General features: G+C 42.2%; 2 protein-coding genes across 7 annotated transcripts in view; both read right to left on the bottom strand.

The window, feature by feature from the left end:
• Positions 1-25,263, bottom strand: part of eral1 (Era-like 12S mitochondrial rRNA chaperone 1) — a 682,619-nt gene that overhangs the window by 85,134 nt on the left and 572,222 nt on the right. Inside the window, exon 12 of one of the 2 annotated variants that reach the window (XR_013499068.1) lies at positions 9,920-9,935. The exons of the other annotated variant lie outside the window; for it this stretch is intronic. The gene's annotated coding sequence lies outside the window, so the exon portion shown is untranslated. Of the gene's footprint in view, positions 1-9,919; positions 9,936-25,263 lie in introns of those variants that run through there. 2 annotated transcript variants of the gene reach the window in all.
• bcas3 (BCAS3 microtubule associated cell migration factor) overlaps positions 1-25,263 on the bottom strand; it is a 915,564-nt gene that overhangs the window by 614,513 nt on the left and 275,788 nt on the right. The window lies entirely within an intron of this gene.

Genomic DNA, 25,263 nt, shown 5'->3' with positions numbered 1-25,263 from the left:
GATAAAAGAAAGAAAGTGCATCCTGGTGTTCTGCAGCAAGGTCACTAACAAGACCAAGCACTTTTATAACTGAGGATATTAAAGGGTGTGTGAAATGGAACAGTGAGGGATTTGTATCCTCCATGTGGATGTGACCAAACTAGCAATTTTCAACCCATGGGGCCCACTGGGGAAGTGGTAATTGTGGGTTAATCAAACCATACTGGGGTTAACTAGCTATAGTTACTTATTCACAGTTTAGCTAGAAGATTTTAATAGTTCAATTGGTACCAAAATCTGCGCAATTTTAATCTTCTGAGCACACAAGAAAAAACCCCCAGGGAAATTATGAAGGAAATAAGGTAGAAATTTTTGCAGGATAAGTTTAATGATGTAATTATGATTTGGGAAAACTTGTTATATAAATACAGACAACTTCTCTTTTTTCCTTGCTGGGTAAAAATCTGTGGGCACAGAGTCCTTTGGTAAGTGGCTACTCCTCATTTCACAGAAGCTAGACAACGTGCGGAAGGCACCACAGCTGGGACTGCCACCCCAATGTACATGTACACACACGCATGCACACACGCACGCACACACACACACAAATACAATTTCCAGCAGGGTGACTGGATAGTAAACGTGGTAATGTCACTGAACTAGTAATTCACAGACCCAGGTTACTGCTCTGTAGGCCTGGGTTCAAATCCTACCATGGCAGCTGGTGAAATTCAAATTCTGTCAATAACATAACAGGATTTGAAAGCTCATTTCAGTAATGGTGACAGTGACACTACCGTCAATTGTCGTAAAAACACATCTGGTTCAGTAATGCCCATTAGGTAAAGGGATCTGCTGCACTTACCTTCTTTGACCCATATGTGACTCCAGATCCATAATAATGTGCTTGACTCTTAATTTCCTCTGAAATGGCCCAATTCAAGGGCAATTAGGGATGGGCAACAAATGTTGGCTTTGCCAGCAATGCTCACATCCCATCAAAGAATTTAAAAAACTCAACTGCAGCCTCAGTTAACTGCAGTGAACAAGGATAAAAGCTGGTCTTTATGGGTTTATATTATTTAGTTCAGAAAGCCAGCTGGTGAAGGACAGAACTGAGCCAATCTTTACACACATTTAGTCACATATTCACACATTATAAGCATAGACGTCCTAACCTAACCACCAGTTTCAGGCTGCCACTAGGGGTTCAAGTGAATGGCAATTTATGTCCATCACTATACAATTAAAGCACAGTTAATGTACAATTAACACATTTGTCCAACTGGTCTGTTCCAGTGTTTTACGCTCCACACAATTTTTCTGTCACCCTACTTCATCTGACAATATATCTACATTTCAAACATTTTTAACTGTTCCCAGTTCTAATGAAAGTTCATCAACCCGAAACATTGGCCGGAATTTTACTGTCCCGCCCGCCACGGGAATCGGAGCTGGCGAGGAGGAGGACCGTGGAAAGGTCCGTTGACCTCGGGTGGGATTTTATGGTTTCGGGACGAGCGAGGCGGTAAAATCCTGACCATAAATTATTTTTGCCCTCCAAAGACGTTGCAAAACCTGTTGAATATTTTGCTCCTTTGAGCATACTCTTCTGTTCCTTTCTCTCGCCAGCTTCCTCTTAAATTTATAAAGGCTTTTTTGTTTCAGTTACTCAATGTGGTAGCTAGCTCCACATTCTAACCACTCGAGGTAAAGAATCCTTACTGGATTTATTAGGTGACTATGTTATATTTATGACCCTTGGTTTCAAATTCTTCCACAAATGGAAATCCTTCTCTGTCTACCCTATCAAATGCCTTCGTAATTTTAATGGCTGCTATAAGGTCACCCCTCACTCAACCTTCTCCTTTCTGGGACAAAGAGTTTTAGGCTGCTCAGTCTTTCCTGATGGTTATAGCCTCTCTTTCTTTGGCCATAAGCATCATGCCATCTCCAGTCAAAGCAGCATCAGTGTAGGAACGTGGGCAAAGTTGTTGCACTGTGGTCTGATTTGTGTGATAGGATTGCGGAGCTAATGTTATCACGTGAGGTTAAATGCTGAAGATTCAAGATTATTTGTGGGACTTTCCGGCCGCGTTCGTCCCAAAACTGGAAAATCCCACCCGAGGTCAACGGACCTTTGCATGGTCCACCCCCGCCCGCTACGATTCTCGTGGCGGGCAGGAAGGGAAATTTCCGCTGTGTGTGTCAGCAGTGTTTCAACTGATTCACAGTCATTCCTAATGTGTGCGCAAAGTATGTCGAACTTGTTGAGAGAAAAGTCCTCGTGAATAAGACAGAGCTGATAGAGTAGATGGACAGGAATTATTTCCTCTGGTGGGGAACTCCAGAACATGAAGAAGAATCATAAAATTAGAGCCAGGCATTTTAGGGGTGATATCAGGAAACACTTCTTCACACAAAGGGTAGTGGAACTTTGGAGTTTTCTCCCCTAAAAGGCTGTGGAGGTCAATTCGAACTGGGATTGGTGGATATTTGTTAGCTAAGGTTATTAAAGGATGTGGAACCAAGGAGGCTAGGTGAAGTTAAGACACAGCATTTGACCTCAAAATGAATGGCGACGGGCTCATGTGGTTGAAAGAGCGCCAACTGTTTCTAGGTTCTGAAAATCAACAGCAAAGGCAACTCTTGCTGGAAGTACTTGAGGAATTTGCTGGGAGTAGTTCCAGATTCAACACTAGCAAATTCCAAGGGTGGGCTGCTTTACGTTGTCCATTACCTTACACAAAAAAAGTGGGAAAAGGGAAACAAATTATGAAAAATAATGCAGCATTTACACCTGGATACTGTTTGACATGGGCAGAAAATAGTAACTGGGTACTTTTGCGGGACAACTGGGCTGGAGCTGTTCATGGGATACCAAGCCCATATGAAAATTATTCCATGCTAAAATTCAGGGTTAGAAAAAATTGAATGTCAGAGAAATCACTCTGCCACAGACACAAAAATGAAAAAAAAACCAGGGTACCTGGGAGTAATTACAAGGCTGTAATCACATCAAGAGGTTCAGACGATCTTACAAAAAAAAACATAAAAGTGAAGCTGGAATTGCTTACAAGCGCCATCATTACCCATCAGTTAGATCACAGCCTCCTAATCACCCCCGTGGCATATATTATTATATATTGTGAAGTGACGAGGGTGCTTTTATTTCATTCTAGGCGCTATTTTTGTCAGCGGCAGTTTTGTTTATGCCATTGCACTTGGTTGCTATAATGTCAGTACCCTGACCAGGCCACACCTTCAGTATTGCATTCATATTTGGTCGTCTAAACAAAGCACACATCTAAGCTACAGGAGATGCAGAGAAGCCTTAAAGCTCATCCCTGATGTCTAGATTCGTCATTTGAGGGGGTGGACTACAAAAATTCATTCTCTTTAGCCTTAAGTAGAACAAAAATCATAGGTAATCTTATTCATGTATAGAAGTTACAAAATAGAGTACAAAGGGTAAATCCAGAGCACTATGCAAGTCATGCAAACTGGGGAGTGGTTAGGTCAGTAGAGTCTTGTAGAAGCATTGTCAAGTAACAATAGTTCTTTCTATGGCAATAGTCCACAAGCTTCCAAGTGGCCAGCATCAACTGCACTTGTTGTAATGACATCTCCTCTGCAGAAATACCACCAAGTCAGAATCATCACAGGTATATCAAAGTCCGAATCCTGATGAATCCAAGCGTAGCTGACTTTAGGAGATAAATTTCTGACTGAATGTGACTGGGTAAGATTCAGCTATTAGTCACATATATGTCAAATATATTAGGAATCAGAATCCTGTGCAAAGTTAAGTCCCGGGACCACTGTTGATCATAATTGATTTCAACAACTTAGACATTGGAATCAAAAACACAATTTCCAAATTTGCAAGTTAAACCAAAGTTATTGGGGGGAGTGATGTGGTGAGAATTAGTCATTACTGAGAACTGAGGAGAAGAAGCTATTAACAAACTTGCAAAATGGGCATTTAATTGGAAAATTAATTTCAACATGGATAAATGTGGAGCATCATATTTTGGTAAGACAACTAAAAGAGGTTCCTTAGAAAATAAGAATCCAAATGGGGTAGAGGAGTAAAGGGATCTGGAAATACAAAAACACAAATCACGAAAAGTATACCAGCAAGGTCGTAAAATAGCAAGTACTCAGGGTTATTCTCAAAGGATAGAATTGAAAGCAAAGAAGTTATGCTGAATTTGTATTGACCACACCTGGAACACAACGCAAAATTCTGGCTGCCAAATTATAAAATAATGATATAGAGTCACTGGATAGGATTTTAAAAAGATTTGCGAGGAAGATATCAGAACTGTGAGGTTATACCTATTAGAAAAGGTTGCACAAGTTGGGTCTCTTTTGTTCTTCAAAAGAGAAGGCTGAGAGGTGACATAATAGAGGTCTTCAAAATTATGAAAGGTTTTGATAGTAGTCATAGGAAGAGTGGTTTCCACTTGTGGGAAAGAGCAAAACTCAAGGCCACTAATGTAAAATTGTCACCAAGAAATCTAATGGGGAATTCAGAAAAAACATGTTTAACCAGAGCGTGGTGAGATTATGGAACTTGCTACCCCAGGGAGTGGTTGAAGAAAATAGTAAAATGCAGTTATGGGAGGTTGAAGAGAATAGTAATGATGCAGTTAAGGGAGGCTAGATAAGCAAATGCAGTGAAAAGGATAAGAGGGTTCTGCTGGTAATGGACTTTTTTTGTGCTGTATATCCTATGTAATTATTTATGAAGGTTCTGCTGCCGCTACCCTTTCCAACAACAAGTGACAATCATCTATCTGATAAGAGCAAATCAGCGCAGATGCTGTAATCTGAAACCAAAAGAGAAAACGTTGGAAAATCTCAGCAGATCTGGCAGCATCTGTAAGGAGAGAAAAGAGCTGACGTTTTGAGTCCAGGTGACCCTTTGAAAGACCTGCTGAGGTTTTCCAATGATTTCTCTTCTGGTGACAATCATCGATCACTTCCTTTACCATCCTCCTTAACACACAGGAACATAGGACCTAAGAGCAGGAGTAGGCTATTCAACCCTTCCAAGCCTGCTCCGCCATTCAATAAGATTCCAGCTGATCTAATTGTCGTCTTAACTCCACTTTCCTTTCTGCCTCCCATAACCCTCGACTCCCTTGTCTCTGGAAAATCTAACTCAGCCTCTTTAAGCCAGCTTTTAACACAGCAGTTAGAGTTCGTGTTGAGTAGTAGGAAGTCATGCACTTTGGGAAGACTAATATGGGAAGACAGTACACAATAATTAGCACAATTTAAAAAAGTGTAGATGAGTAGAGACTTCTGTGTCTAAATCACAAATCCTTAATGGTGGAAAGGTAAGTTAATAAGGTGGTTTTAAAAAAATGTGTTACTTGGGTTTATAAATAGAAGGATAGAAAATAAAAGCAAAGAAATTAATTCTAAAACTTTACAGATCACAGGTTAGGCCTCTGCCGGATTATAGTAAACACTTCTGGGCACCACGCTTCAGTAAATATGTCAAGGGCTTTGAAAGTTTTCAGAGGGGGTTTAACAGGGTGCTAATAAGAATGAAGGGGCTCCAGTTATGAGAAGTTAGAAAGGTTAGGACAGTTCTCCTTGGAACAGAAAATATTAAGAAGTAACCTAATAGAGGATCTGGGAGAGTTTGTTACAGTAGGGAGAGAAAAACTATTTCCTCCGATTAGTCAGCCAAAATCATCAGCAAATGATTGAGAGAAGTGCGAAGGAGGAAGTCTTTCACACAGCAACGTGTCAGGGTCTGAAATGCTCTACCTGACGAGGTTGTGGAAGCCAATTCCTTTGATGTGATTTGATTTATTGTCACATGTATTAACATACAGTGAAAAGTATTGTTTCCTGCGCGCTATACAGGCAAAACATACCGTTCATAGAGAAGGAAAGGAGAGAGTGCAGAATGTAGTGTTACAGTCATAGCTAGGGTGTAGAGAAAGATCAACTTAATGCAAGGTAAATCCATTCAAAAGTCTGACAGCAGCAGGGAAGAAGCTGTTCTTGAGTCGGTTGGTACGTGATCTCAGACTTCCATAATTATTTATTCCATAAATAACTTTGGAGTCATTTGGGCAGGTCCTTGAGAATAAAGAACTGACAAAGTTATGGACCAAAAGCAAGGATGTGGGATTAAGTACAACTGCTCTTTCTAAGACCCTGCACTAGCACAACAGGCCAAGCGGCTTCCTTCGGTGCTGTAAGCTTTTATGATTCCTAACATTGCTTAGAACATAGAACATAGAACAGTATAGCACAGAACAGGACCTTCGGCCCACAATGTAGTGCCGAGCTTTATCTGAAACCAAGATCAAGCTATCCCACTCCCTATCATCCTGGTGTGCTCCATGTGCCTATCCAATAACCGCTTAAATGTTCCTAAAGTGTCTGACTCCACTATCACTGCAGGCAGTCCATTCCACACCCCAACCACTCTCTGAGTAAAGAACCTACCTCTGATATCCTTCCTACATCTCCCACCATGAACCCTATAGTTATGCCCCCTTGTAATAGCTCCATCCACCCGAGGAAATAGTCTTTGAACGTTCACTCTATCTATCCCCTTCATCATTTTATAAACCTCTATTAAGTCTCCCCTCAACCTCCTCCGCTCCAGAGAGAACAGCCCTAGCTCCCTCAACCTTTCCTCATAAGACCTACCCTCCAAACCAGGCAGCATCCTGGTAAATCTCCTTTGCACTCTTTCCAGCGCTTCCACATCCTTCTTATAGTGAGGTGACCAGAACTGCACACAATATTTCAAATGTGGTCTCACCAAGGTCCTGTACAGTTGCAGCATAACCCCACGGCTCTTAAACTCCAACCCCGTTAATAAAAGCTAACACACTATAGGCCTTCTTCACAGCTCTATCCACTTGAGTGGCAACCTTCAGAGATCTGTGGATATGGACCCCAAGATCTCTCTGTTCCTCCACAGTCTTCAGAACCCTACCTTTGACCCTGTAATCCACATTTAAATTTGTCCTACCAAAATGAATCACCTCACATTTATTAGGGTTAAACTCCATTTGCCATTTTTCAGCCCAGCTTTGCATCCTATCTATGTCTCTTGCAGTCTACAACAGCCCTCCACCTCATCCACTACTCCATCAATCTTGGTGTCATCAGCAAATTTACTGATCCACCCTTCAGCCCCCTCCTAAGTCATTAATAAAAATCACAATTGCTTAATTTAACTCAACATCCATTACAGCTTGATTACACTTCTTTATCCACCTTGGGGTATTTTTGCATTAAAAGTGCTTTAAAATGCAAATTATTGTTAGGCTGCCAATGCAAAGAACACCAAAGTAAAGTACCTCACACATTCTGTGCAAAGTAAAAAAATGACTGGTGTGAACATATTAAAATGTGTTTTTCCCTCTAGATAATGCAAACTAAATATTGGCTTGAGGTTCATGTTATATCTTAAAGATGTCAAAACTGCAATCACGGTAGGCCCTGGTATTTCAGCTCCAACAACTCAATCCTTTTTATACTGACTTCTTATTCACTGGTTTCAATTTTGTGGGCCTGTTGGTTTGGAAGGTGTTATTCTTGGGGTGGGATTTTCCGGCAGCGCTCATTCCGAAACTGGAAAATCCTGCCCAAGGTCAATGGACCTTTCATGGTCCGCCCCTCACCCGCTCCAATTCCCATGGCGGGCGGAACAGGAAAATTCACCCCTTGCTGTTGTTTTCTCATTTGGTGAATAAATCTTAGCTCAGGGCACTGAAATTTGACATCTTCAGCAACTTGAGATATATGTAAATTGATGGTACTTGGAATTAAACTTCATATGTAGGCCCAATGCACTCTGTATGGAGTGACTATTAATATTCTGAGTGGCCTAGCCAGCTACTCAATTGTCCAATCACTTAGAATCCCTGCAATGCGGAAGGAGGCTATTTGGCCCATCGAGCCTGCACTGACCACAATCCCACTCAGACCCTGTCCCCGTAACCCCACATACCTACACTGACACTAAAGGGCAATTTAGCATGGCCAATCAACCTAACCCGCACATCTTTGAAGTGTGGGAGGAAACCGGAGCACCCGGAGGACACCCACACAGACTAGGAAAGAATGTGCAAACTCCACACAGACAGTGACCTGAGACCACAATTGAACCTGGGTCCCTGGCGCTGTGAGGCAGCAGTGCTAACCACTGTGCCACCGTGTCACTCCTTCATAAAGACGTACTATCATCTTCTCAGACCAAGTAGGGATGGTTAATAAATCTAGCCCTGGTAGTATCACCCACAACCTGAGAACAGTTCTATTGGTTATCTGGTCCACAATTGTGTGCTGGTTAATGTTAACCTTTAACCAATGTCACATTATCTGGTCATGATCACATTGTGGTTTGTGATTTGATTTATTATTGTCACATAGAACAAAGAACAATGCAGCACAGAAACAGGCCCTTCGGCCCTCCAAGCCTGCACCGATCATGTGTTCCTAACTAGACCATCCGTTTGTATCCCTCTATTCCCATGTATTAGCATACAGTGAAAAGTATTGTTTCTTGCATGCTATATAGACAAAGCATACCGTTCATGGAAAAGGAAAGGAGTGCAGAATGTAGTCTTGCAGTCATAGCTAGGGTGTGAAGAGTGTGGGATCTTGCTGTGTGTAAATTGACTGCTACTTTTCTTACAATATGGTTCAGAAAGTATATAATTGACTGTGAAGTGCTTTGGGATGTCACGAGGGTGTAAAAAGCGTGATGTACTTGTAATTTGATTTCAGCACCTTGCTCTCCTTACATAGTTCTGCTTATGTACAAGTACCAGGTGAGACCGAAAAATCATTAACGAAATGACTAAACACTTCTATTGTTAAAATACTGATCCTCAACTTGCAGAAAAAATTGGATAGTTGAAATAGTTTCAGAATTCACTTATTGTGTAGACATCAGCCAAGGGAATGCTGACAGAGCACACCCACTATAATTCCCTGCTTCAGCGTCATTAGACGAGGCTTATTTCCAATCAGGCATGATTTAAATGAACTCCGTGTCGTCTCATTTTTGCTGCAATTCAGTGGGGACAGAGTTAAAAAAAAATTTAAAAAGGCATTTCCCGATTCAGTCCGGAAACAAGCCAACTACTCGCAACATCAATACTTGGTAGCAGACATACTCCGTGGGGATTCTTCTGACTGGCACCACAACACGTCTGTGCATCTGCTTCACGTTCCCATCCGTGAAATGGATGAATTCTGGACTCTGTAGAGCAGCCTTTTCCACCCCCTTTAAATCAGGAAATAAAGATACTTAAAAAAAAAAGATAGCCACCTGGAATACATCAAGGTGGAGGAATCTTGACACTGGAAGTACTTACAGACACGGGTGTAGTAAGTGGTCCATCTTCCATATTGTGCTGGTTAAATCATATTGCTTCATGATATGAAAACAAATGCATGTACAGTCTTTGATTCTACACAAGTACAACTTTTATGACCTGAGGTCTGAATGGTTTCAGCCACATTTTTTGAAGTTTGCCCGAAGGATTTATGATTTTTTTCTGAATATAAATACCTGACAATGAATTTCAGCCCAGACAAATGCTAATCACAGAACTAAACACCAGTCAAGCTTTCATATTCTGGACAAAAATCAAACCATCCAGTTAGAATCATAGAATCCCTACAGTACAGAAGGAGGCCGTTCGGCCCATCAAGTCTGTACCAATCACAATCCCACCCAGGCCCTATTCCTGTAACCTCACACATTTACCCTGCTAGTCCCCGACACTAGGGTCAATTTAGCACGGCCAATCAACCTAACACGCACATCTTTGGACTGTGGGAGGAAACCGGAGCACCCGGAGGAAACCCACGCAGACACAGGGAGAATGTGCAAACTCCACACAGACAGTGACCCAAGGCCGGAATTAAGCCTGGATCCCTCGCGCTGTGAGGCAGCAGTGCTAACCACTGTGCCGCCCCAATTAGATGTTAAAACTTGACATAAATCATCTGCCCGTGACACAACTGCAAGAAAATCTTCGATTAAACGTTCATCCGAGATCTCTTGAAACTGAGGTGGCAAGTGATTAGAATTAACGGTTATAGCCTGCTGTCAGCCAGTGCTACTCATTTTGTTGCTTAGGAGTGAGATGGGGAACAGCAATTTTAACCTAACCCATCAGATGGGGTAGGATAAAATGTCTAATATTAGTTTCCACTGACTTCAATGGAGTGTAATTTTGGAAAAGATGTAAAATGAACACTGCACCTGATCCTGTTTGCTTCCCAACAAGCGAATTAGTTTAAAGTTGCCTCCAATTGTTTTAACAGAGTCTCAGTGCTGAGCCACCTGAACTCCACATAACTACATTACCAGTGTGTATTACAGAAGACAGCAGAAAATAATATGATTGTTGGGAACAGCCTGGCCTGTATCAGGAAAAATTCTGCGACTGGCAACATAAACCATACAAGGTCTTCAGGCTAAGGCTAACGTGAGTTAAGTTTAAAAAAATAGAAAGCCTTGCGGAGGTTTTAGATGCAATCTAATTTGAAGCAGATTTGAAAGACAGGATGACCCAACAGATAGCTGTTTCTGCTCCGTCTTCCTGGAATATCTACTGACAAGCCAAGTTTGGATTTTCATTCAACCTTAGTAAAATTTCTTATGACTTTCAAATCTATCAACATTAGAGTCCACAAGGAAGCAGAATGCATACTGATATGCCAAACATGAAGCTTAAAATTGATAACATAAAAGCATTTTTGTAACATCTCGTCACATCCCCAAGACATCATTATCCACTCTCAGTCAGGTAAATTACCTTGTTTGCTTACGAAACTGTGAGGTCAGTTCAAAACTAAACGACTCGCTGTGAAATACATCCTGATAACGTGAGGCCACCAGTTCATCGGTTTTTTGTGGGGCTGGATTTTCATCGAGTCGGGATGACTTGGGAGTCATTTGACAGGATTCTGGGATTCCCGATCCCATTCCCAGAGTTTTCAGCGGGCTGGTTTGGGTCAAAAGCCCATTCCTTGCATTCCCAATCTGGCAGGCTCTAATGTGGGGGTAGGCATGTCCTAGTCTTCCGCAACTTACATCGAGCTGGATCAGCTTTTCAATGAGTTGTGGTTCACAGCACCTAAAAGGTGGCATGAACCGTAGCCTGCACGGGCGTCTTTTAAAAGGTAAGTTCAACAGATCCTCTCCATGTCCCTGATGCCAAAGTATGCCCCCCAAACAACCCTATGCCCATATGCTAAGCTATGCCCTGCACCCATCCCCATAGTCCATAATGCCCCCATGCCAAGTTATGCTCCTCCATGTATCTTCTGGCCACTCACGACCTCATGTCAAGCTATGGCACTTCCATGTCCACTGACCCACCATACACTATATAGAATCAACTAACCTTATAAGACAATAGTATGTGTAAAAATAGTTTCATTAAAAAGTCATTCATTGATTACTTTCCACTTTTAAAAAGTCCTTTTACTAGAGGGCAATAAGAATGTCAATCATCCAGATCCTTTAAAGTTTCAACAGCTGAAACTGCAAGCATTTGAAATTTCTTCACCTTCTGTAAATAAATATTACACAATTAACAGCAGACATCTGAGAACCAGAACTGTCAATCAAGCAACATTTTCTCTGGAGCTCAAGTGTTTCAACAGACGAATGGATTTTTGGGCTCTCAGCCAAGCCCCATTATGTATTCTTGGCTGAGAACCCAGACATTCATTAGCGTATTAAAAAGCCTGAGCCCCAAAGAAAACATTGCATGATTGACAGCTTTGGGACTAAGTCCCAGAGCACTGGGGTGGGTCTTTTAAACACCCTGCCTCAGCACCCAGGAGCCTTTGTGGCTTCCTCTAAACTTTCTCCCAGATTGGCTACCTTAACTCCAGCCCACATCCACCCCGGCACAATGAAAATCCCATCCTTCCAGGCACTTTCTCCGGAGGCAAGGGGGCCAAGTAGGGAATTTTCCCGACTCCTAGTACCCACCTCAAGGATGATAAACCAGGCCATGCTATTGGTTGAGAAAGGGATATTGTGCAGGACACCAGAAGAACTCCCTCAATTTCTTTGATCCTTGGTCAGTTACATTCAACCTGAACAGGCAGTGGGAGCCTTGGTGTTTATTTTAGTTTGTTCTTGGAATGTAGATGACACTGACTAAATCACATTTATTGTCTATCACTAGTTGCCTGAAGGCGGTGGTGCTGGGTTTTGCCCTTTAACTGTTACTGCATCTCCCATACTGATGATATGCCCACAATGTTCCAAGGTAAAGAACTCCCAATTCTTGATCAGCAATGACGAACAAAACACGTTACTTATCAATAAAGTGACCTTTCCAGGAAACACGGTACTCCCTTAGTATTGTCTCAGTCTAGGTTATTTGCTCAAGTCTCCAGAATGGGGCATGAGCACACAACCTTCTGACTCTGAGGCAGTGTGCTAGTCACTGAGCCAAGTGAAAATATTGATCATGAATAATGTTTATCCATAATGAGAAGTCATAGGCTCCTCTCAGGCCTCAGTGGTGCAATGAAGCACCAGATGCAGTAGAGCATCACAAAGTTCTAACCAGACAGCTATAGGACCACTACAGCTGGCTGCAGTCTAACTGGACTGAGGGCAGATGGGGGACAGGAGATAAAGAAATAATGCAGGGTTACCTCTCCTGATCACCACCCAGACCCTAACTAGAAAGTTTGTGACTGCAGTCAACAGGAGAGTAAAAAAATCAGTGTCAGCTTTATAAGAACATAAGACCATAAGACATAGGAGCAGAATTAGGCCATTCAGCCCATCGAGTCTGCTCTGCCATTCAATCATGGCTGATATTTCTCTCATCCCCATTCTTCTGCCTTTTCCCCACAACCCCTGATCCCCTTATTAACCAAGAACCTATCTATCTCTGTCTTAAAGACACTCAATGACCCGGCCTCCACAGCCTTCTGCGGCAAAGAGTTCCACAGATTCACCACTCTCTGGCTGAAAGAATTCCTCCTCATCTCTGTTTTAAAGGAGCGTCCCTTTAGCCTGAGGTTGTGCCCTCTGGTTCTAGTTTTTCCGACTAGTGGAAACATCCTCTCCACGTCCACCCTATCCAGGCCTCGCAGTATCCTGTAAGTTTCAATAAGATCCCCCCTCATCCTTCTAAACTCTTTGGCACCACCGCAGGCAATCACCTCGCCTAGACTTAGCGTTTGTCCCACATGCAGATTGCACATCTGGTTGAGAGGCAGAGGGTTACAGGCGCTGACAGGACTGTGCATCATCTTCAGGCAAGATGGGATGGGAAGATGGGAAAATTAAGGGATTGGATGGATGTTAGCAATGAACAAAAGTAGTGGGAAATCACATTTGGATTCTTCTGTGTGGGGTAGGATTAAGAAAATTAGATGCTGCAGTATCTGTAAGGAATCCGTTCCTAGTAAGTTACATTAATACCTGTTACAGATGTTCAAATAAAATATGTCTATTTTATTTACTTAAAATTACAGTATTGGCAACTTGTCTGCTTATTAGCTACGCCACACTGCACTGAACACTTAAATTAAAAATAAATGAATAAAGCAATTTAAAAACAGATGGAGAATCAAATCTCGGGTTTTGTTGCCCCTGTGTTTAGTACAGGAAATGTGTTATTAAATTTAATTTTGGCCACTTCAAAGCAAAACAAGCTCAGTGAAAGAGGGAGATATAATGTTGTGGTAACAGTGGAAACACCAATTAATTTAACCCTTCTCAAAACCAGCAATTTTCCAATATGGCACCCCACGTCATAAATTGCAGTGAGCTCACTACAGCCCCACATCAATAATAGCAAGATAAAGCAAACTTCAAAATATCTAATTTTACTCAGTACAAAAGATACTTTGCTTCAGAATCTTCTAATTCAAGAGGCTCCCTCAGCAAAGAAGACATATGGAAGGCTTGCAAGACTGCACTGGCTATGAATCTGCTGCAATTGATTGCAGACGTTCTGTAGTATAAACTATTGCATCATCTGCTATGATCTCAGTTCAGAACAAACAATTGCCTCCACTCAGAAGGCAGCTGGAGACATCAGCAAATCCTCATCTGGTATGAATGTTCAAGGATTTCGGAGGCAAATGTGTTGGGAGTTAGTTCAACATTGCCTGGGATGCCAAATGAGCCATTGTAGCGTGAAGCACAAAAGATCCAGCCTCGCTCAGCCTAGAGCTTAAGACAGGCCCAACATATTCCAGGGTAATTTCATGTCGATATACTTCAAATTGGAAGTGGCGAGTGTGACTTAGATACCATGAGCTGAATTTTCAGGCCTTGATGTGGGTGGGCACGGAGGCGGGCAGGCATAGAAGTTCATGTTGCCAGCCTGTAGGCATACTGAAACCAAAAAAGAAAATGCTGGAAAATCTCAGCAGGTCTGGCAGCATCTGTAAGGAGAAATGACCCTTTGTCAAAGCTGTATGCATACTGGTTTGTTGGCACCATCCCATCCCAGGTCATTTTCCTGGAGGCGGGATAACGGACAGCAGGATTGACTGGAATTTTCCAGCCAGCCACTGGCTCCTTGAGGCATCATGGATGAAGTTAGCTGCTTGGAGGCAGTCTCTCGACAGTAGCTAGTTCTTGAGAAGCCTCTCTACCTCTCTTGCCTGAAAAAGGCAACAGCTGATTCTTCAGTGCTAGAAGGCTTCAGTTAGCACTGCTGCCTCACAGCGCTAAGGACCCGGTTTCAATTCCAGTCTTGGGTGACTGTGTGTGTGGAGTTTGCACATTCTCCCTGTGAATGTATGGGCTTCCTCCGGGTGCTCTGGTGCCCAGAGTCCAAAAATATACAGGTTAGGTGGATTGCCATGCTTAATTGCCCAGTGTCTAGATTAGCGGGATTAGTCATGGTAAATGTGCAGGGTTATGGGGATGGAACGGGGGAGGGGGAGGGTGGTTTGCTCTTTGGACAGTCCATACAGACTCGGTGGGCCAAATAGTCTCTTTCTGCATTCTGGGAGTTCTACGGTTTAATTGGAAAGCAAGCCATCTTGACATTAAATGACCAATTTGTGGAAAATCACAGCCTTCTGATTATGGGGTTATGGGAATAAGGGCGGGGTGGGATTGTGGTCGGTGCAGACCCAATGGGCCAAATGGCCTCATTCTGCACTGTGGGGATTATATGATTCTAGGTGTGGAATATAGCTGCAGCTTCTCCAAACTTGGGAATTTTGAATGCAAATTTGGTCCAATGGAAATTGAAAGCTCAGCCTTACAAATATGAAACTCTGACCCATGGTTTGAATGTTCTACTCGATGTGTTCTTCGTGCGAGGAAGAGAGGATTGTGGGCGGGGTGACAGCATTCTTGCGCAACAGACACACACACACACACACACACACACACACACACACACACAGTGATTGGCTTACTGGTGTCCACAAGGATAAACCCACCTGATGCCAATGAGACATTTGACTGGCCAATTTGCCATGGCTAAGTGAATTGTTGGGCTGAGCAGACTTGCTTCAGCTCCCAGTTTGTCTGTAAGCAGTTCCGAGCAGAAATAAAATCCAAATTTAACTGGTTGTGCTAGGCCAGGCCAAAATCAATGTCTCAGATTCCTTATAAAATGATGCAATTTTGCTTTCCATAACGTATCAAACTGAAACCAAACCAAAAGCGTACCAGATGTTTTCTCTGACTGCATATCCTGATCACAAACACAGTAACTATGAAATGCTGGCGTTGAATTTGATGGGCATTAGCCAGTTCAAATCAAGCAAACAAAACATGCAACTTCAAAGACTGTTCATCATCCCTGACAAGTATTCAATAACAATGCCCATTTTTCAAAGCCACGATTATTGTCCTGGAACTCACTGCATCCAATATTATCTCAAAGTTGAGCGTGAACAAATAACACACACACATTCTTGGGAACTCGCTGCCGACATGACTGGTGGAAGTGGAGACGATGAATGATTCCAAAAAGTATAGGCACGTGAGTGAAATAAACCTGCAGGGCTACGGAGACAGAGCAGGGGAATTGAACTTGGATTGCTCTATGGAGAGCCAGCATGGACTCAATGGACCAAATGGCCTCCTTCTATAAGGACTTAGAATCCGTTGATCAAGTAAATAAGGTTGCCAACTCTGGTTTAAGGAGAGGCAGTGGCCTAGTGATATTGTCACTGAATGTGTAATTCCGAGATCAAGGGTAATGCTCTAGGGATGGGGGTCCGAATCCCACCACAGCAGATGGTGAAATTTGAATTCAATAGAAATCTGGAATTAAAAGTCTAATGATGACCATGAAACCATTGTCCATTGTTGTAAAAACCTATCTGGTTCACTAATGTCCTTTAGGGAAGGAAATCTGCCATCCTTACCTGGTCTGGTTTACTTGCGACTCCAAAGCCACAGCTATGTGGTTGACTCTTAACTGCCCCCTCAAGGGGTATTGGGGATGGGCAATAAATGTTAGCCCAGCCAGTGACACGTTCATCCCTTAAAATAATTTTAAAAGACATATTCTTGAAAGTTTCATAACATGATATCTTCTCTCCAAATGCCCAATCTGTCAAATAACCTTTTTTTCCACAATCTCCAATACTTTGATGACTAATAACACATTTTTCATGGCTTTATAATTTCTCTTGGGTTGTTTACAGCATTCTACAAGAGATTTATCTTGAATTCCTAGAGATTAACCTAATCTGCCTGGCAGGAATGATTGATTGATCTTTGGGGTGTCCAACCTGATCTCACCCCATTTCCGGCAAACAGATGAAATTGGGCCTTTAATTACACAGCTGACAGTATGGAGAAATGGAATTAACTGGTCTATGTTACGTTACGTCACATCTCTCCTGACGTATTTGGTCTTGATCATTCCTCCAATCCATTATTTTTCATGATGTCATCATTCAAATTAAAACTGATGAAAATCAAAGATCAAAATCCAAGACAATTACCAAATCAGCTACAGGATTGACTCACATAGAGGCGATGCTATGACTGGCTCTCAAACCAATTCAGGTATCAGATTCAAGTGGTGTGAGACTGCACCCTCCTACAATCTCACACGGCTCCTGCCATGTGCCCGATTCTGGTGATTATGTGGCCAAATCTGGGATCTTGCCATATGCAACATGACAGCAAATCTGCCGAGATTATGGCAATTCCAGCAGTTCAAGTATAATTCATTGTAGGTTAAATACTTTGATATATTGCTGAAAGATCTAAGATCATATCCAAAGATTATGTTGTCACAAGCAGAATAGAAATTTTATATGAATACTGAAAAATGATTTCATTTCTTACCATTACAAGACACACTCCCCGTTACTGTCCCTAATCTTATAGGATGTTAAAGCTTTATCAGAACATTTATTAAACCTTTGGAAAGTACACTGAGAGCATATGCACAGGTCAGGACCACAGATCAAAGGGGCAACTCCAATGATCTTCCTATCCAACCTTCAACTTTCAGAACATGGAGGAAAAAATATCAAACCACTTGCTGGCATCCCGAGCAACCATCAAGATAGTGCTGTTTCTCATTCATACTCTCAGACTCCAGCCAAATCAACGGCTCCCTAAATCATTGTGATGCTCAGAAAGTCTTTTATAAATGTTGCTGACCCAAGAGTTGACGCAAAGCAGATTTGAAATGAAACCCCCTTTCACTGTTAGCACATTATATTGTATCTGTTAAAAACTCCCATCACGGACATACTGTCTGGCAGCTAGATAGTAAAATCAAACTTCAAACATATTTATCTGATCAACGCAATGCAATGACCTGGTCGACTGCTACACATTTCTTTTACAATTCTGCTTCTCTGGCACCCTCCTCTCAAATTCCCCCAACCTATCAATCCACTTAACTGAATTCCTCATAATGGATGTAATCCCCTTCCTCTGGTCCATGCAGCTCCAATCACAACCATCAGGGTGCCTACCTTGGTGTCTATCTTCCGAACACATTCTTCTCCACACTTTGCCCCAGGGCATTTGCGCCCTTGCCTTTTGCAAAAAATCTCTACGTTTACACACCCTCATCCTGGATATTTGCATAGTAAATTTTTAAGCTTGGCAAAGGCATTTTTAATTATTTCTAATGCTGTAAATAAAAATTCTAGAAATCGGCAAAAGGCTCGCTACGTCAAGAGACGACCAGGATGTTCATTCAATTTGTCGCACTGCACTGAAACATTTGACCTGAATGGCCACACGAGCTTCCTCTTACCCCACTTCACCTTCCTCACTGCAAATCTTTCTCAGTAGCTCTAAAATGTCAAACAAGAAATGAGATGGATAGCTTTTTAATCAGGAAGGGAATTGAGGGTAACGGAGATAAGGCAGGAAGATGGACTCAATGTTAGATCAGCCATGATCTTATTAAATGGCAGAGCAGGCTTGAAAGACTGAATGGTCTACTCCTGTTACTATTGGCAATAACGTGCTGTGTGAAAAAGTTTATCTGCATGTCACTTTTACTTCTTTTATCAATTACTTTGAATCCATACCCTCTTGATTTCGATCCTTTTATGAGTGAAAACAGTTTCTCCTTATCGACTCTGTCCTGGCCCCTCATGATTTTGAATCCTGCTATCAAATCTCCTCTCAGCTTTTTCGACTTCAAAGAAAACAGTCCCAACTACTCCAATCTATCCTCATAATGAAACTCCTCATCGCGGTACCATTCTAGTGAATCTTTTCTACTCTCTCCAATGCCATCATATCTTTCCTAAGGTGTGGTGCCCAGAAATGGATACAGTACTCCAGCTGAGGTCTAGCTAGTGTATTCAACAAGTTCGGAATAACTTCCTTGCTCTTGTACTCTATGCTCCTATTAATAAAACCCAGGATACAGTATACTTCAATAACCAATCTCTCAACATATCCTGCTACCTTCAATGACTGATGCAACCAGGTCCATTTACTTCTGCACCCGTGTCTGTGTGGGTTTCCTCCGGATGCTCTGGTTTCCTCCCACAGTCTGAAAGACGTGCTGGTTAGGTGCATTGTCCCGAACGGGCGCCGGACTGTGGCAACTAAGGGAATTTCACAGTAACTTCATTGCAGTGTTAATGTAAGCCTTACTTGTGACTAATAAATAAACTTTACTTTATTTTAGTTGCACCCTTTATTTTATATTGTCTCTCCAGGTTCTTCCTACCAAAATGAATCATCTCACAATTCTCTGCATTGAACTTCATTTTCTACTTGTCACCAACTTGTCTATGTCCTTTTGAAGTTCTACACTATCTTCCTCACAGTTCACAATGCTTCCAAGTTTTGCACCATCTGCAAATTTTGAAGCTGTGCCTTATACGCCAAGGCCTATGACATGAATATATATCAGAAGAGCAAAGGTCCCAATACTGACCTCTGGGGAACTCCACTACAAACTTTCCTCTAGTCCAGGGGTCTCCAAACTACGGCCCGCGGGCCACATCCGGTCTGCAGTTTGGAGACCGCTGGGTAAGGGTATCAAAGGACATGGATCAAATGTAGGTAAATGAAATTAAGGCACAGTTCAGCCATGATCTGATTGAATGGCGCCACGGGTTCCAAGGGCTGGATGGCCTTATTTATATTTCCCATGCAATGTGATTCAAGAATTACCGTTGCAGTTTGGGGTCTCTGAGAAATGAACAATAAGCATTCTCTGTCAATCTTCTTATTTTATGTTCATGGATTAGAGTCTGTTTGCACAAGCAAGAAAATTAACAAATTCCCCAGTCCGATCCCAGTTAATTTTAAAGGGAATTCAGGGAGTAAGAATTAAGGCACTATCGCACCAGTTCTCCAGCTTGTATTACCTACAGCAGCGGTCTCCAAACTGCGGACCGGATGTGGCCCGCGGGCCATAGTTTAGAGATCCCTGCTCTAGTCCAACAAGCACCCATTAACCACTCCCCTCTGTTTTCTGTCACTCAGCCAATTTAGTATCCATGTTGCTGCTGTCCCTTTTATTTCGTGAGCTATAGCTTTTCTCAAAAGTCTGTTGTGCAGGTCTATATCAAATGCCTTTTGAAGTCCACGTACATCACATCAACATTATTACCCTCATTAACCCTCTCTGTAACTGCTTCAAAAACCTCAAGTTCCTTTTCATTAACAATTATTCCCTTATCCATGCTAGCTTTCCTTAATTAATCCGCATTTGTCCTTGTCACCATTAATTTTGTCCCAAATTATTCTTTCTGGAAGTTTCTTCATCACAGAGAATTCCAAGTCGAGTTCTTCACAAGCAGAGATTGGAAACTCTCATCGGAAAGACAGAATTTCAGTAAGACCAGTTAGTACCCAGTGTGACAAGCATCTGGGTGGGCCATTCAGAAATCCAAAGAATCTGCTTTGATGAATCTGTCATTATCTTGACCACAGTTGACCTGTTAATTCACATGTACCACATATTAACCCCGAATATTAGAGCGTAGGCAGATATGGCAAATTGTTTTATCTTTCCTAATTTGTATGTGTCTGTAGACTTATAGCTGGGGTGAAGGAATTATAAATATTTGAATCATATTCTTGTGCTCATGCTGAGATCATTCCAACCTTTTTGTCCAGTGTAATTTTTCTTATCTTCATAAATATTTTATCCTTCATGTTAAAATGACATCAACAGATTCCTGTGAATTTGTTCAGTAACTTATCTCCACAGTTTCCAAAAATCCAAGGCAGGATCGATCAAGCAGGTTTCACTCTGGGATTGACTTGTCCAGAATTAACATCAACTAGAATCATAACATCTCCGACTGATATTTGATTCACTTGGCTCACCTCATTGCCAAAAGCGAAGTTGAGCAGTGTCTTTCCTTGGACTGGAAACATACAGCTGTAGAAAATTTTCCTGAATACACTCAAGGCACTCTTGCCTCTCTATATGCTTTACACGATTACTATCCCAGTCTATATATGGATAATTCAAGTCCCCCAATATAACTACTTTATAAATCTTGCATCTCTCTGTGTTTGAAAGGTGAAGTGTGAGTTTACTCAGAGATCCAGGGGAAAGGCTCTGCAGATTAAAGGATTAACATTGGAAGCATACATGATGCTGATGTAATAATGATGGCAGGTCACAGCAGATGCACTGTCTATCGGTCCGGGGGTAATTCTATTACAAGTGGAGAGGGATGGCAAGCGTACGCCAGCCTACTATGCTTCTAACAGTAGCAGAACAACAATACACCACAATAGAAAAGAAGCATTGGCAGCAATGGAAGCATGCAAAAAAAAATTAAAACTGTTATGGGACTGCGTTCCAAAATCGAAACAGACCGTAAGCCACTTGTCACCCTTCTGAACATGAAAGAAATTGTGAAGATGATATCCAGAATCCAGCAGTTCAAATTAAAATTGATGTTATGACTCCATCACAGGGTATGTGTATGGGAAATATCAAACAACGATAGACACACTGTCACAAATACCATCATAAGAAACCAAACAAGAGGATGTACACTTCATCGAGGGCGTTGAAATGGTCACATCCTTAATCAATTAGCACTTACCAGCTACTGCAAAAACGTTGCAAGAAATAAAACAAGTCAGCAACAAGATTAAGAATGTATTCAAGACCGAGAATATTGTCTGGAAGGGTGGTCAGATTATATCCCCACTAATCCCATATTACGGCAGTACTTTGAACCGTGCAAGCACCTCACTGTCACTGACTTACTAGCCTTCAAAGGGAGAACAGTCAACCAAGAACTCTTCAGTTTGATATTCTTCAAAGACTTCATCAAGGTCATCGAGGAATAGCAAAATGCCCTGCGAGAGCATAGCAATCAGTCTGGTGGACAGGCATTACTTGCTCGATTGAAGAAATGATTTCTAACCATCTTTCTTGTGTCGTTAACAGCCAAGAACAAAACAACCACTTTTACTTTCTACTTTTCCATCAAGGACTTGGGAGCACCTGGGAATGGACTTACTTGATGTGATTTATTATTGTCACAGGTTTTGGTGTACAGTGAAAAGTATTGTTTCATGTGCGCAATACAAAGCATACCGTTCATAAAGGAAAGGAGAGGGTGCAGAATGTAGTGTTACAGTCATAGCTAGGGTGCAGAGAAAGATCAACTTAATATGAGGTAAGTCCATTCAAAAGTCTGACGGCAGCAGGGAAGAAGCTGTTCTTGAGTCGGTTGGTACGTGACCTCAGACTTTTGTATCTTTTTCTCGAAGAAGGTGGAAGAGAGAATGTCCGGGGTGCGTAGGGTCCTTGATTATGCTGGCTGCTTTTCCAAGGCAGCAAGAAGTGTAGGCAGAGTCAATGGATGGGAGGCTGGTTTGCGTGATGGACTGCTGAACCTTCCTCATTGTCAATGATTACTACTCATGGTGGATTTAAGTAAACAGGTTGCACAGTATCACAGCAGAAGCAGCCATCCAAACCTTCAGGATAATTTATGCAACACATGCTATACCCGATATTATACTGTCCGACAAAGGGCCGCAATTTGTTAATGAGCTATTCCACAATAGAGCTTCCATCATGTAACCAGCTCACCTCATTTCCTCAAGTGAATGGGAAAGCTGAGGGGTACGAAGCATCCAAGATTTATTGAAGAAAAACAAAGACCTTAATCAAGCTTTTCTGAACCTCACAACTACAACCAGAGTTATCAATGGGTAAGAGACTGAGAACACAGCTTCCATCTATAGAACAAAAACTCAAACCTAATATCACCGCAAGCGAACACAAGAGTGTAAAACAATGTCAGAACAGAGAAGCAACCAGGTTTAGAACTTAAATCACAGGCATAGAGCATGAGCGTTACTGGTGCTGAATATATTTCAGCTTTTCTGAAAGTCCAAGTATATTTAGACTTTCAGAAAGCGTTTGACAAAGTGCCGCACAAGAGATTATCATGCAAGATTAAAGCGCATGGGATTTGGGGAAGTGTATTGAGATGGATAGAAAACTGGTTGGCAGAGAGGAAACAAAGAGTAGGAATTAATGGGTGCTTTTCAAATTGGCAGACAGTAACTAGTGGGGTGCCACAGGGATCGGTGCTGGGACCCCCCCCAGCTATTCACAATATATATTAATGATTTGAATGAGGGAACAAAATGTAACATCTTGAAGTTTGCAGATGATGCCAAGTTGGGTGGGAGGGTGAACTGTGACGAGGATGCAGAGATCCTTCAGAATGATCTGGATAGGTTGGGTGAGTGGGCAAATCAATGGCAAATGCAGTATAATTTGGATAAATGTGAGGTTATTCACTTTGGAAGCAAAAACAAGAGGGCAGATTACTACCTGAATGGCTGTAAATTGGGAGAGGGGAGTGTGCAGCGGGACCTGGGTGTCCTTGTGCACCAGTCACTGAAGGTAAGCATGCAGGTGCAGCAGGCGGTAAAGAAGGTAAATGGCATGTTGGCCTTCATTGCGAGAGGTTTCGAGTACAGGAGCAGGGATGTGTTGTTGCAATTACAGTAAGAAGTCTCACAACACCAGGTTAAAGTCCAACAGGTTTATTTGATAGCACACTTTTGGAGTGTCGCTCCTTCTTCAGATGAGTGAAGAGTTCTGTTCATAAACAGGGCATATATAGACACAAACTCAATTTACAAGATAATGGTTGGAAATCAAGTCTTTACAGGTAATCAAGTCTTAAAGGTACAGACAATGTGAGTGGAGAGAGGGTTAAGCACAGGTTAAAAAGGCGTGTATTGTCTCCAGCCAGGACAGTTAGTGAGATTTTGCAAGCCCAGGCAAGTCGTGGGGGTTACAGATGGTGTGACATGAATCCAAGATTCCGGTTGAGGCCGTCCTCATGTGTGGAAAACTTGGCTATCAGTTTCTGCGTTGACTTGTGTTGTGAAGGCCGCCTTGGAGAACGCTTACCCGAAGATCAGAGTCTGAATGCCTATGACTGCTGAAGTGTTCCCCGACAGGAAGAATTGTTGCAATTATACAGGGCCTTGGTGAGGCCACACCTAGAGCATTGTGTGCAGTTTTGGTCTCCTTTTCTGAGGAAGGGTGTTCTTGCTCTCGAGGGAGTGCAGCGAAGATTTACCAGGCTGATTCCAGGAATGGCGGGACTGATGTATGAGGAGAGATTGACTAGGTTAGGATTGTTTTCACTGGAGTTCAGATGAATGAGGGGGGATTTCATAGAAACTTATAAAATTCTAACAGGACTAGACAGGGTAGATGCTGGGAGGATATTCCCGATGGTGGGGGAGTCCAGAGCCAGGGGTCACAGTCTAAGAATTCAGGGTAGACCATTTAGGACGGAGGAGACATTTCTTCACCCAGAGAGTAACGAACCCATGGAATTCATTACCGCAGAAAGTAGTTGATGCCAAAACGTTGAATGTATTCAAGAGGCGGCTGGATATAGCACTTGGGGCGAATGGGATCAAAGGTTATGGGGGCAAAGCAGGATTAGGCTATTGAGTTGGATGATCAGCCACCAGTAATTAATGGAAGAGCAGGCTTGAAGGGCCTGCTGCTCCTATCTTCTATGTTTCTATGAAGCCCAGAGAGAGAATATGGGTCCAAGGCCAACAGAAGGAAGGTACGATATTTGAAAAAACTCCCCAACCAAGATCATTCCGGATTCGGACAGACCAGGGTATCATGAGGAGAAAGCACAGCAGCTCAGTTTCCTTAGAGAAAGTCAATAAAAACTTGGGCTTATAACTCATATCCTGATGAAGAAGAAAGACTTAGTATAAGGTCTACAGACACTCAGCAGAAGAATACTCAACGAGAGAAGGGAGAGTACGGATTATCCTTGGCCTCAAATGGAAATCAAAATGAGATCGGGGGGATTCATCAATAAATCTCAGAGCCTACCCTGTGAAATCTGAGACTTTGAGGAGAGATGTAGGAGGATGTAAACATGTTAGGGTTAAAGTCTTGGGGGAGATGTAGAATAAAGGGTTAAAATCAGAAACATACATGATGCTAATGTAATAATGATGTCAGACCATATGACTGAAAAGTAAGAGAGATGCAAAAGGCAGAGAAGCTCCAGCCTCATGTAGAAACCCAAATGTGAAAATATTTACTGTAAATAGAGAGTAATGGTTTTGAGAAACTGCAGAGTCCAGCAACTTACTTTGGGAAATGAGCCAATCCCCAAACCCCCACCTTAACAACCCAATGAAACAAGCTCGAGCCAAATATCCTCTCTCTCCACTACTGCAATGCTCTTTAATTAATTCTTTCACTCCTCCCCATTTTCTTCCCTTCCTATCTTTCCTGAACAACTTGTATCCAGGAATATTTAACACCCAGCCTTTCTTTGAGCCAG

This window comes from Mustelus asterias, chromosome 12, assembly GCF_964213995.1.
Source record: "Mustelus asterias chromosome 12, sMusAst1.hap1.1, whole genome shotgun sequence".
Taxonomy (NCBI): domain Eukaryota; kingdom Metazoa; phylum Chordata; class Chondrichthyes; order Carcharhiniformes; family Triakidae; genus Mustelus; species Mustelus asterias.
Note: the sequence above shows the minus strand (reverse complement) of the source record. Positions and strands in the feature narration are given on the sequence as shown.